Genomic DNA, 13,846 nt, shown 5'->3' on the forward strand with positions numbered 1-13,846 from the left:
CCTGTTAAGGCAAAAACGAACAAATAAAATTCGACTATATAATCATCAATTTCACTCACCAAATCATGCATGGAATTACACTTTATAACACCCAGTTACAAGATGCGTTGGCGTAAACCAATGCATAATAGATTTGAAAAAATGAATTATATATCTCTTTTTGAAGAATATAAGATATTATCGACTTAGAATTACTCGTGATTGAATCCATGAAGTAATCTTTAAGTGCGGGTTTAACCAATAATCAAAATCCCTATTTTCAAAGTACTCATGAATATTGCAGCAATCTGTATGCAATGTCCAATCCCTATAGACAATCTATAATCAATTCACCACAGTCTTAAATCAATCCATACTCCCAAAATTATGAATGACTGTGGCATTTTGAATAAATTAATATTCAGGAAGTAACACGCAAAATTTAACACAATAATAAACTAATTTTTATATGGCTTCACACTTTTTGAATATAAATAATTCTCTATTTTTTAATCACCATAACAATTTCAGATTTATCTATTTTATAAATGTTTTGAGGTAATCGACTTAATGACTAAACTTGTTAACATTTATCATTCCAATTCTCTTAATATGCATATCATGGTTTTCTTTCATTCGTCACTATTGTGAACGGATTATCGAAAAAATATTCACTTCACAACTAGATCTCCATCCTCAACATTTTCTTAGATGTAGTGGGATTTCCTCCTTCTATGTATTGATTTCCTGTGATCTTAAGAATCCTTGTCAATATGACTACACTTTCACAAAATGTTTCTAATGGCAATTTGTTATTAAATAAAAATCCATGGTCAACTATGAAGTTTTCTAGTCCAGGTACATTCCTTGGATATATCACTTGCACTAATGTATTCTTACCCATGTTATCGAATCCATCACCATCTCCTACATGAAACTTTTAATGCTAAAAATTCAAATGAATCTCCATTTAGACTATGAATCAAAGTAATCTCTAAAGTTCATGTCACTATAACTCTTCTCAATCATGTTCTCTACAGCCTACAAACAACCATTCCTTGGTATGTTTCAACACCTCAAATGTTCTTGACAGTCGTCTAGCAATTCAGAAAACCAAAATTTCTGATACCATCTCACGATGCTAAAAACATTTGAGACATCAAAATAAGCACAAGTCATAACATTCATGATCGATCCTATATTTGAAGCATATGGGACTCGAATCGTCTTGTCATTTTCATGACTAGAACAAAACTTTAAGATTCTCTCAAGTTCTTTCTATTATGCATATGAACAGTCCCTTTCTTGGAATTTTCATTGTTGAAAATTTTCAACATATTGTGCTTTGACTGAATCATGTTAAAAATTTCGATCTATACTTTTAAATCCAAATACCAAGTATCAATATCATTTCTTCTTGTCCATCATAGTGAAACAATTCCCGAGCTTTTGCACCTTGCAACTTAGGAAAATGTTTCCTATAAGCTGTATTGTCATCTACATGCAATACCAGGTAGACAACAACACTCCCACTAGCTTTAACATGTACTCAAGACTAATACGAACTTCTAGAAAGAAAACACTCTTTTGACTTTCTCATGAGAGAACAGATTCCTGCTATGCGATGCTTGTCTAAATCTATTAATAGATTTCTCAAATATACACACCTTATTTGGATACTTTGTATGTTTAAATCCTTTCAAAATATGTCATATATCCTTTGAAGGTTTCCTATTGAGGAAAGTCATTTAAAACATCCATTTTACCTTATCTTTAATCAAAGAAGGCAACAATGGTAACATATAACCAAATATACCTTTTTTAGCTACTTGAAATAATGTTTCCTCATAATCAATTTCTTGAGTCTGAGAGAAACTTTTTCCACCATACTAACTTTAAATGTGTGTATATTCATATCCATGTTAGTCTTCACATTAAATATCTAATCGTAACCCACTGTCATGAGACTAGGCTTTAGGATCAACGAATTTCAAAATTAGTTATCCTTCATGGACAAAATTTCGCTATCCTTAGACTCTTCTAACGAAAACCATAGGGCTCACCATTTCTTCCTAGTAGCTATTAGGCTTATCCAAATTGATCGATGTTTTATAAACATATCTCCTTCCATTGTTAGATGATACTCATAAAACTTGGGAGGTGCTCTAACTATACCAGATCTGCTAAGAGACAGGGCAATTCATTTGATTAGTTTTTCTAACCTCAGGTTGAGAGGTAGTTCCACTTGTAGGTTAATTGTCGGTCATATCATGAATTTCTTAAAGTTCAATATTACTCCCACTAACTTCTTGGTATTCTCTCAAGGAACTTTCCCTCTTAGTTACGAACATCAAATTTGTCAAAAGTATTTAGTGAATACTCAAAAATGTAAGACTTCATAAATCTCGATTCAAGTTGGTCATTAGTTTCTTGTCTAATGAAAGACCTCACAACACCAGATCTAAATGTGAGGGAACTTTTCAACTCCACATTTCATGATGTGTTTTTCACAAACCAACTTAGTTGGGTACAATTTTTAAGAATTCTCTAATAATTCAAGTTTATATTCCTAAAAAATTATGAATGATAGCGAGGCATAACTCATCAAAGATCGAACCATATAGAATTTGATTCTCCTTTTAGTAACATCATTACATTATGGTGTCCATAGAGAATCCAATTATGGAAACCATTCCAAAATATCCATGATGATCTTAGAACCCGATACTAAGGCATTCTCCTTTCCCTTCAGATTAGAGACCCTTTATCTTCTTACCCAATTGATTCCCTACTTTGTTCTCGTACTCTTTGAAACTTTTCAAAGTGTCAGCATTATGTTCAATCATATAAACGTAACCATATATATTAAATATCACACCCCCAAACCGGAACGGCGGAAACGTTCGGGGGCGGAGGACGTCATGTTTAGTATCACAACACATGCAGCATAGTAATCTAAGTAACAAGCAACCATTGTATTAACATTAAGGTGTTTAAAATGTATGTGATTCACAAAAGATTGACTTCAAAAGTAAATAACAAAACAAGACATGCAACTACTATGCTCCATCCTCTGATTTCCAGCGTGCGTACCTGTCTACTAGTCTGCTGAGAATACAACTTATTTTGAAAGCATAGATCAGCATTTAAGCTGGTGAGTTCATAAGTATTTTAGTGATGTAAAGTAAGTTGTAAGTTCTTTTTTTTAGAAAAGTTTGCCTGTTCATCTAGAAGATCCTATATCTTCTGATATGATGAAAGATAAGTAAAAATGACTATACAATCCTTTCTATGAGTGCTAAATGGATGCAAGTTATATAGAATCCAAATCAAACAAACAATCGATTGTGTGAATCTGCCCTAAGCCCACAACCAAACAAGGAACAGGGAATGAGGCGGAAGTCACACATCCCATTGTTTGTTAGATCTTTACTGTATATAACCCTGGTGTATTATTTGGTACTCACGGAGTTAACTATAATAGTTCCTTTATATTTGATGAAAACATTCTTTAAGAAAAACCATTATTTCCTTTAGTAAAAATGGTAACCACAATAGTGCCTTCTATAATCACTTAGTTTATACAAGCTATATATAATCTAATATCGAATGGATAGTTAATTGTGTGAATCTGCCCTCAGCCCACAACCAAACAAGGAACAGGATGTAAAGAGGAAATCACACATCCAACTACCTATCGGATATTAATTGTATATAACCTTGATGTATAAACTAAGGTATTATAGAATTAACCAACAAAGGTCCTTTAAGTTATACTGGTTTAATAAAATGGATTAAACCCTTTACTAATAAGTTTCTAGTTTAGCCTACTAATTGTTCTATCTAAAAAGTATGTGTTTTCACATTCTTGTATTATGTAAGAAAAGAATTTAAGCATTATCGCTAAATGTTATCTTCTTTATCTAAAAGTGATCACACCTTTATGGGCAATGTCAAGTCTATAGCTAACATCTCAAAAAGTAAAGAACTTTAAATAGTGTAAATGTATGTATGATGAATGTACGCAGTTCATTAATTCATTTTAGCAGCCCAGTCGAAGACTCATCAACAATATCTCTTTTATCAAAAAACTTATCAACATCACCAACAACCAACCGCCTCAGATGTTGTAGTCAAATTGTAAACCCTACCATTTGTATCACATTTAGCTACCACGATTATGGGAGTAGCGGTTCAATCTAATTACACTATATTCCAAGTCTGGTCTAGTACAATTCATAATATACATAAAGCTACCAAGAAATTGAGTATATTCTAACTGAGCTACACTAAAACCTTTATTCTTCTTAAGATGGCTAGACAGATCAAAAGGGGTGACTATCGGCTTGTCATCATAGTGTCCAAACTTCTTGAGTACACTTTCAATATAATGGCACTGAGTAAAAGTATATCAATATGGTTTTCTTTGAAATCTTACACCAAGGATCAACTTTACTACTCCAAAGGCCTTCATGGAAAAAGTGGGGTGTATCATTTTCTTTGTTTTGATTTATCACATCCAAACTAGTACCCATTATTAGGGCTATAAACGAACCAAACGAGCATGAATGGGGCTTGTTCATGTCCGTTCATTTAAGTTAGGAGAACAAATGAACTAACACGAACAGATAAATAAACGAGTTTTCTTGTTCATGTTTATTTATTTAACAAATTACATTGTTCATGTTCGTGAACATGTTAAACGAACATAAACGAATGAACATAAATGAACAAAGATAAAAAAACATAACTGAACATATATGAAAATATAATATAGTAATGTAATTAAACACAATTAATCGTATATGACCATAAAAGAAACTTATATGAACGAACATAAACAAAACATTAACGAACAACATAAACGAACGTTGATGAACATAATTAAACAAACAAGACCATTGTTCATGTTCGTCCATTTAACTAAACGAACGAGAATTTGTGTTCATTTTCGTTCACTTATTAAATAAATGAACATAAATGAACTTTCCACTGAACAGTTCATGCACAGTTCGATAAACATTCAGTTCGTTTACAGCCCTACCCATTATAACCATATCATCCACATACAAGCATACGATGAAACAAGAATTCTAGTATTGTTTGACATAAAAACATGTATCACACTCAGTTATTCTAAATCCATTTGAAAGTAATGTGTTTTTAAATTTCTCATGCCATTTCTTTGGAGCCAGTTTTAGTCCATAATGTGATCTAACCAACTTACATACTTTCTTTTCTTGACCTTTAACCACAAACCCTTCAAGATGATTCATATAAATCTATTCATCTAGTTCACCATACAATAAAACAGTTTTCACATCCATTTGGTGTATTTCCAAATTGTGAATAGTTACAATTTCTATCAATGTATGAGTTGAAGTTATTCTGGTAACAGGTGAAAAGGTGTCAAAGTAGTCTTGACCTTCCTTTTGACGATACCCTTTAGCTACTAAACGAGCTTTGTACTTCTCAATGGTACCATTAGGTCTAAACCTCTTCTTGAATATCTATTTGTGCCCAATTGGTTTTTACCTAGGTGGCAAATTAACCAAGTTCCATCTATTATTTTGCATAATGGAATCAATCTCACTATTGATTGCCTCTTTCTAATAAGAAACTTCTGAAGAATACATAGCTTCCTTATATGACTGAGGTTCATTATTCACGACAAAGGTCATGTAATCAGGTCCGAAATCTTTGGCTATTTTGCACCGTTTGCTTCTTTTAGGTTCTAAGTTCTCTTCTTGAACCTTGGAAGAACTCTCTTCATTTGTCTATGAACTTTTTTCAAGAATGGTTTCATTCAGTTCATCATCTAGAGGTCTTTTCCTAGAGCAGGATACTATTGACCAACGAAACTAATAAAACCTAGTAGAAATCAAATCCCTAATCAAGATGATCACATACCATTTGTAGATCCCAATTAAGATAATTGAAGTCTTGTAGTCCCCTTCGAAAACCTAGCTCCAATAATGTGCGAGCCTCTAATGGTTCACACCAAAATGCAAGAAACCCTAGGATTAAAGGATAGAGGGGAGAGAGGATGAGAATTTCATTCTCCCCTTTTAGGAATGAGAGAGCCATGAAAATTAGGTGTCCACAAAAAAAGAAAGATTTGACTGATTAAATAATAGATTTGATCCTAATCCAAAATCTTTTCCTTATATACCATCAGGAGGCTTCTGGGAACCATAAGAAAGGCTCCAAAACCGTCCATGCCATTGACTATTATAGAATTGCCTCTTTTATTAACCTATTGAATAATTACAATTCACCCCTTGCACTTTTAATTAGTTCCAATTAATTCTAATTATTAATCAATCAATTTTGACTATTTCTAATTAATTTATTATTCATATAATAAATTAACAAATCATTAATTAACAAATTCTAATTAATATATTAATCATATAATATATATTAACAAAACATTTTATATCTCTCTCCTTTGATCAATCCAAGCCATTTCCTGGTTATGAGGGCAACCCAAAAAGGACTTTACTTTTATTCATCAACATTATACCAATTTAGTTATGACCTTAGACACTTAATCCAACAGTCTCCGACTTGGATAAGTCGCTAACTACAAATGCATGTACAAATGTGAATAACCAGTAAAGAGTATTTTTCGAAGACACTGCCAAACTTTGATTAGATGTTGGTCCTAATATCAGTGATAAGCTATTCCTTCATTCTACAAGATATCATATAGAAACGAGACATGGATTAGAATCAATCTCACAGTCCAAGATTGTGTTATTCGATTTCCTGATTTATGACGACTGAATTCAGACTCGTAATTTAACACATCAATTTAGTCCGGGATCGGCCAAGCACTTTAGATGTCGGCAACAAATCATCAAGGGGCCCAAAGATATCTCTTTTCCTGATAAGGCAAAAACGAACAAATAAAATTCGACTATATAATCATCAATTTCACTCACCAAATCATGCATGAAATTACACTTTATAACACCCAGTTACAAGATGCGTTGGCGTAAACCAATGCATAATAGATTTGAAAAAATGAATTATATATCTCTTTTTGAAGAATATAAGATATTATCGACTTAGAATTACTCGTGATTGAATCCATGAAGTAATCTTTAAGTGCGGGTTTAAACAATACTCAAAATCCCTATTTTCAAAGTACTCATGAATATTGCAGCAATCTGTATGCAATGTCCAATCCCTATAGACAATGTACAATCAATTCACCACAGTCTTAAATCAATCCTTACTCCCAAAATTATGAATGACTGTGACATTTTGAATAAATTAATATTCAGGAAGTAACACGCAAAATTTAACACAATAATAAACTAATTTTTATATGGCTTCACACTTTTTGAATATAAATAATTCTCTATTTTTAATCACCATAACAATTTCAGATTTATCTATTTTATAAATGTTTTGAGGTAATCGACTTAATGACTAAACTTGTTAACATTTATCATTCCAATTCTCTTAATATGCATATCATGGTTTTCTTTCATTCGTCACTATTGTGACCGGATTATTGAAAAAATATTCACTTCACAACTAGATCTCCATCCTCAACATTTTCTTAGATGTAGTGGGATTTCCTCCTTCTGTGTATTGATTTCCTATGATCTTAAGAATCCTTGTCAATATGACTACACTTTCACAAAATGTTTCTAATGGCAATTTGTTATTAAAAAAAAATCCATGGTCAACTATGAAGTTTTCTAGTCCAGGTACATTCCTTGGATATATCACTTGCACTAATGTATTCTTACCCACGTTGTCGAATCCACCACCATCTCCTACATGAAACTTTTAAAGCTAAAAATTCAAATGAATCTCCATTTAGACTATGAATCAAAGTAATCTCTAAAGTTCCTGTCACTATAACTCTTCTCAATCATGTTCTCTACAGCCTACAAACAACTATTCATTGGTATGTTTCAACACCTCAAATGTTCTTGACAGTCGTCTAGCAATTCAGAAAACCAAAATTTCTGATACCATCTCACGATGCTAAAAACATTTGAGACATCAAAATAAGCACAAGTCATAACATTCATGATCGATCCTATATCTGAAGCATATGGGACTCAAATCGTCTTGTCATTTTCATGACTAGAACAAAACTTTAAGATTCTCTCAAGTTCTTTCTATTATGCATATGAACAATCCCTTTCTTGGAATTTTCATTGTTGAAAATTTTCAACATATTGTGCTTTGACTGAATCCTGTTAAAAATTTCGATCTATACTTTTAAATCCAAATACCAAGTATCAATATCATTTCTTCTTGTCCATCATAGTGAAACAATTCCCGAGCTTTTGCACCTTGCAACTTAGGAAAATGTTTCCTATAAGCTGTATTGTCATCTACATGCAATACCAGGTAGATAACAACACTCCCACTAGCTTTAACATGTACTCAAGACTAATACGAACTTCTAGAAAGAAAACACTCTTTTGACTTTCTCATGAGAGAACAGATTCCTGCTATGCGATGCTTGTCTAAATCTATTAATAGATTTCTCAAATATACACACCTTATTTGGATACTTTGTATGTTTAAATCCTTTCAAAATATGTCATATATCCTTTGAAGGTTTCCTATTGAGGAAAGTCATTTAAACATCCATTTTACCATATCTTTAATCAAAGAAGGCAACAATGGTCATATAACCAAATATACCTTTTTCAGCTACTTGAAATAATGTTTCCTCATAATCAATTTCTTGAGTCTGAGAGAAACTTTTTCCACCATACTAACTTTAAATGTGTGTATATTCATATCCATGTTAGTCTTCACATTAAATATCTAATCGTAACCCACTGTCATGAGACTAGGCTTTAGGATCAACGAATTTCAAAATTAGTTATCCTTCATGGACAAAATTTCGCTATCCTTAGACTCTTCTAACGAAAACCATAGGGCTCACCATTTCTTCCTAGTAGCTATTAGGCTTATCCAAATTGATCGATGTTTTATAAACATATCTCCTTCCATTGTTAGATGATACTCATAAAACTTGGGAGGTGCTCTAACTATACCGGATCTGCTAAGAGACAGGGCAATTCATTTGATTAGTTTTTCTAACCTCAGGTTGAGAGGTAGTTCCACTTGTAGGTTAATTGTCGGTCATATCATGAATTTCTTAAAGTTCAATATTACTCCCACTAACTTCTTGGTATTCTCTCAAGGAACTTTCCCTCTTAGTTACGAACATCAAATTTGTCAAAAGTATTTAGTGAATACTAAAAAATGTAAGACTTCATAAATCTCGATTCAAGTTGGTCATTAGTTTCTTGTCTAATGAAAGACCTCACAACACCAGATCTAAATGTGAGGGAACTTTTCAACTCCACATTTCATGATGTGTTTTTCACAAACCAACTTAGTTGGGTACAATTTTTAAGAATTCTCTAATAATTCAAGTTTATATTCCTAAAAAATTGTGAATGATAGCGAGGCATAACTCATCAAAGATCGAACCATATAGAATTTGATTCTCCTTTTAGTAACATCATTACATTATGGTGTCCATGGAGAATCCAATTATGGAAACCATTCCACAATATCCATGATGATCTTAGAACCGGATACTAAGGCATTCTCCTTTCCCTTCAGATTGGAGACCCTTTATCTTCTTACCCAATTGATTCCCTACTTTGTTCTCGTACTCTTTGAAACTTTTCAAAGTGTCAGCATTATGTTCAATCATATAAACGTAACCATATATATTAAATATCACACCCCCAAACCGGAACGGCGGAAACGTTCGGGGGCGGAGGACGTCATGTTTAGTATCACAACACATGCAACATAGTAATCAAAGTAACAAGCAACCATTGTATTAACATTAAGGTGTTTAAAATGTATGTGATTCACAAAAGATTGACTTCAAAAGTAAATAACAAAACAAGACATGCAACTACTATGCTCCATCCTCTGATTTCCAGCGTGCGTACCTGTCTACTAGTCTCCTGAGAATACAACTTATTTTGAAAGCATAGATCAGCATTTAAGCTGGTGAGTTCATAAGTATTTTAGTGATGTAAAGTAAGTTGTAAGTTCTTTTTTTTAGAAAAGTTCGCCTGTTGATCTAGAAGATCCTATATCTTCTGATATGATGAAAGATAAGTAAAAATGACTCTACAATCCTTTCTATGAGTGCTAAATGGATACAACTTATATAGAATCCAAATCAAACAAACAATCGATTGTGTGAATCTGCCCTAAGCCCACAACCAAACAAGGAATAGGGAATGAGGCGGAAGTCACACATCCCATTGTTTGTTAGATCTTTACTGTATATAACCCTGGTGTATTATTTGGTACTCACGGAGTTAACTATAATAGTACCTTTATATTTGATGAAAACATTCTTTAAGAAAAACCCTTATTTCCTTTAGTAAAAATGGTAACCACAATAGTGCCTTCTATAATCACTTAGTTTATACAAGCTATATATAATCTAATATCGAATGGATAGTTAATTGTGTGAATCTGCCCTCAGCCCACAACAAAACAAGGAACAGGATGTAAAGAGGAAATCACACATCCAACTACCTATCAGATATTAATTGTATATAACCTTGATGTATAAACTAAGGTATTATAGAATTAACCAACAAAGGTCCTTTAAGTTATACTGGTTTAATAAAATGGATTAAACCCTTTACTAATAAGTTTCTAGTTTAGCCTACTAATTGTTCTATCTAAAAAGTATGTGTTTTCACATTCTTGTATTATGTAAGAAAAGAATTTAAGCATTATCGCTAAATGTTATCTTCTTTATCTGAAAGTGATCACACCTTTATGGGCAATGTCAAGTCTATAGCTAACATCTCAATACGTAAAGAACTTTAAATAGTGTAAATGTATGTATGATGAATGTACGCAGTTCATTAATTCATTTTAGCAGCCCAGTCGAAGACTCATCAACAATATCTCTTTTATAAAAAAACTTATCAACATCACCAACAATCAACTGCCTCAGATGTTGTAGTCAAATTGTAAACCCTATCATTTGTATCACATTTAGCTACCACGATTATGGGAGTAGCGGTTCAATCTAATTACACTATATTCCAAGTCTGGCCTAGTACAATTAATAATATACATAAAGCTACCAAGAAATTGAGTATATTCTAACTGAGCTACACTAAAACCTTTATTCTTCTTAAGATGGCTAGACAGATCAAAAGGGGTGACTATCGGCTTGTCATCATAGTGTCCAAACTTCTTGAGTACACTTTCAATATAATGGCACTGAGTAAAAGTATATCAATATGGTTTTCTTTGAAATCTTACACCAAGGATCAACTTTACTACTCCAAAGGCCTTCATGGAAAAAGTGGGGTGTATCATTTTCTTTGTTTTGATTTATCACATCCAAACTAGTACCCATTATTAGGGCTATAAACGAACCAAACGAACATGAATGGGGCTTGTTCATGCCCGTTCATTTAAGTTAGGAGAACAAATGAACTAACACGAACAGATAAATAAACGAGTTTTCTTGTTCATGTTTATTTATTTAACAAATTACATTGTTCATGTTCGTGAACATGTTAAACGAACATAAACGAATGAACATAAATGAACAAAGATAAAAAAACATAACTGAACATATATGAAAATATAATATAGTAATGTAATTACACACAATTAATCATATATGACCATAAAAGGAACTTATATGAACGAGCATAAACAAAACATTAACGAACAACATAAACGAACGTTGATGAACATAATTAAACAAACAAGACCATTGTTCATGTTCGTCCATTTAACTAAACGAACGAGAATTTGTGTTCATTTTCGTTCACTTATTAAATAAATGAACATAAATGAACTTTCCACTGAACAGTTCATGCACAGTTCGATAAACATTCAGTTCGTTTACAGCCCTACCCATTATAACCATATCATCCACATACAAGCATACGATGAAACAAGAATTCTAGTATTGTTTGACATAAAAACATGTATCACACTCAGTTATTCTAAATCCATTTGAAAGTAATGTGTTTTTAAATTTCTCATGCCATTTCTTTGGAGCCAGTTTTAGTCCATAATGTGATCTAACCAACTTACATACTTTCTTTTCTTGACCTTTAACCACAAACCCTTCAAGATGATTCATATAAATCTATTCATCTAGTTCACCATACAATAAAACAGTTTTCACATCCATTTGGTGTATTTCCAAATTGTGAATAGTTACAATTTCTATCAATGTATGAGTTGAAGTTATTCTGGTAATAGGTGAAAAGGTGTCAATGTAGTCTTGACCTTCCTTTTGACGATACCCTTTAGCTACTAAACGAGCTTTGTACTTCTCAATGGTACCATTAGGTCTAAACCTCTTCTTGAATATCTATTTGTGCCCAATTGGTTTTTACCTAGGTGGCAAATTAACCAATTTCCATCTATTATTTTGCATAATGGAATCAATCTCACTATTGATTGCCTCTTTCTAATAAGAAACTTCTGAAGAATACATAGCTTCCTTATATGACTGAGGTTCATTATTCACGACAAAGGTCATGTAATCAGGTCCGAAATCTTTGGCTATTTTGCACCGATTGCTTCTTTTAGGTTCTAATTTCTCTTCTTGAACCTTGGAAGAACTCTCTTCATTTGTCTATGAACTTTTTTCAAGAATGGTTTCATTCAGTTCATCATCTAGAGGTCTTTTCCTAGAGCAGGATACTATTGACCAACGAAACTAATAAAACCTAGTAGAAATCAAATCCCTAATCAAGATGATCACATACCATTTGTAGATCCCAATTAAGATAATTGAAGTCTTGTAGTCCCCTTCGAAAACCTAGCTCCATTAATGTGCGAGCCTCTAATGGTTCACACCAAAATGCAAGAAACCCTAGGATTAAAGGATAGAGGGGAGAGAGGATGAGAATTTCATTCTCCCCTTTTAGGCATGAGAGAGCCATGAAAATTAGGTGTCCACAAAAAAAGAAAGATTTGAATGATTAAATAATAGATTTGATCCTAATCCAAAATCTTTTCCTTATATACCATCAGGAGGCTTCTGGGAACCATAAGAAAGGCTCCAAAACCGTCCATGCCATTGACTATTCTAGAATTGCCTCTTTTATTAACCTATTGAATAATTACAATTCACCCCTTGCACTTTTAATTAGTTCCAATTAATCCCAAATTAATTCCATATTAATTCTAATTATTAATCAATCAATTTTGACTATTTCTAATTAATTTATTATTCATATAATAAATTAACAAATCATTAATTAACAAATTCTAATTAATATATTAATCATATAATATATATTAACAAAACATTTTATATCTCTCTCATTTGATCAATCCAAGCCATTTCCTGGTTATGAGGGCAACCCAAAAAGGACTTTACTTTTATTCATCAACATTATACCAATTTAGTTATGACCTTAGACACTTAATCCAACAGTCTCCGACTTGGATAAGTCGCTAACTACAAATGCATGTACAAATATGAATAACCAGTAAAGAGTATTTTTCGAAGACACTGCCAAACTTTGATTAGATGTTGGTCCTAATATCAGTCATAAGCTATTCCTTCATTCTACAAGATATCATATAGAAACGAGACATGGATTAGAATCAATCTCACAGTCCAAGTTTGTGTTATTCGATTTCCTGATTTATGACGACTGAATTCAAACTCGTAATTTAACACATCAATTTAGTCCGGGATCGGCCAAGCACTTCAGATGTCGGCAACAAATCATCAAGGGGCCCAAAGATATCTCTTTTCCTGTTAAGGCAAAAACGAACAAATAAAATTCGACTATATAATCATCAATTTCACTCACCAAATCATGCATGAAATTACACTTTATAACACCCA

Source organism: Lactuca virosa, chromosome 3 (genome assembly GCF_052849685.1).
Source record: "Lactuca virosa cultivar CGN04683 chromosome 3, Lactuca_virosa_CGN04683_v6, whole genome shotgun sequence".
In the NCBI taxonomy this organism is placed as follows: domain Eukaryota; kingdom Viridiplantae; phylum Streptophyta; class Magnoliopsida; order Asterales; family Asteraceae; genus Lactuca; species Lactuca virosa.